This window comes from Arachis duranensis, chromosome 10 (assembly GCF_000817695.3).
Source record: "Arachis duranensis cultivar V14167 chromosome 10, aradu.V14167.gnm2.J7QH, whole genome shotgun sequence".
NCBI classification, from domain to species: domain Eukaryota; kingdom Viridiplantae; phylum Streptophyta; class Magnoliopsida; order Fabales; family Fabaceae; genus Arachis; species Arachis duranensis.
In genome coordinates, this window is record NC_029781.3 from 12,854,227 (window position 1) to 12,855,805 (window position 1,579).

The window sequence follows — 1,579 nt, forward strand, 5'->3', positions numbered from 1 at the left end:
CAAGCAGGGGGAATGATGTGGGAAAGTGACATACCTCGGGGGAAGAGTCAATCTTCCCCTTATATACATGTCAGTAATGGGTCCCAAGACGAGGACAGGCCCATATTTCCGAGGACGTTGTCCTGCAGCCACGTGCGAGCCGTACAGGACGCGTGCCCGGGTCGGTTGAAGGGCACGTGACCGGGTCGGGTGGAGATCGGGTCGGACCGACCCGTGCGGTTATTGGGCCAGGCCGTAACAGAGCCCCCACGCGCCAATGGTAGTCGTAGGAGCTACCAATGGCGTGTCGTCTTCGCGTTTCGTTTGGTCGGCTGATCGCTGGGAGGTCGTGTCTCCACGCGCGTCTCTCACTGGTCGGCTGTTCGCGGGAGGGGTGTGCCTCCAACGCGCGTCTCTTGGTTGCTCAAAGCAACCGTTTTCATCGCTTCGTTTCCCGCGCCGAGCATTAAATGCTCATAATGGGGTGAAAAACCCCTTTTGAAAAGCCCATTCTGCCCCCAGGTGTTTCGCGCTCTGGAGGTAGTTTTTAAACGATCGGTTTTGACATTTCTACACTTTTCTCACACTCCCTATTCTTCCTTTCTTCCTCCTTGCTACAAGATTCCAAGGCGTTGCTGTGGTGCCTCCGTTCGTGTTCCTTGCACTTTTCCAGACTCGCAATCATCAACTTAGGTAATTTTCGAATCATTCCTCCTTTTAGGTATTATTTTTGGTATGTTTGTTGCTTGGTTCTTTTGATATTACTGCGTAGCCTTAGTTGCGAGTAGACGTGTTAGGGGGGAAAGTACCATTCTAGGGTAGGCTTTTTCTCGTTCCTTTAGACTTAGTCTTGTTTGCCTTTAGTCGGGAAATCGTGGGGGGTGGTGTTTGTTTTCGGCCTGAGCGACCGATCTCTTAGACTAACTGGATGGTACCCCCATGTAGGTATGGCCCGCACGGTCTCCCGAGCATCCGTTAACCCTGCGGCTTACGACCAGTATGCTTGGGTCGTCTCAGATGTGAGGGATTCACCCAACCAAATGAGCGAGGAGGAGCTCACCGAGTTCCGACAAGCCGGGTATTTGTGTGGCGGGACTGACGAGGAGGCCAATTATGACGCCTTCGTCCCGGCTGCTCACGAGCGGTTGTATGAAATCAACTTCCAACCCAGCCGGGTTGCCGACTGGATTTGGTTCTACAAGGCCATGTTCACTCAAGTCGGAGTTCGCATTCCGTTCTCCGCCTTTCAAATGGCGCTCTTAAACCGAATTTCCGTGTCACCGTCGCAGTTGCATCCGAACAGTTGGGCTTCGATCCGCTGTTTTGAGATGGTTTGTGAATATCTCGACCTGCCGGTGTCCGTAGATGTCTTCCTCTTCTTCTTCACCCTCACAAACCCTTCCAAGCAGGGGAAACATAGGAAAGGGTTCATGTCCTTCCGGGCTGCTCAGGGTCGGAAGATTTTCGGCTTGTTCGAAGATTCTTACCATGGGTTTAAGGACAAGTATTTTAAAGTCCGTCCGGCCAAAGGTCGCCACCCCTTTTGGTTGTCTCTGGAGGGGGTACGGCTCATCCCGACTTATTGGAGCTTCGGGGCAGG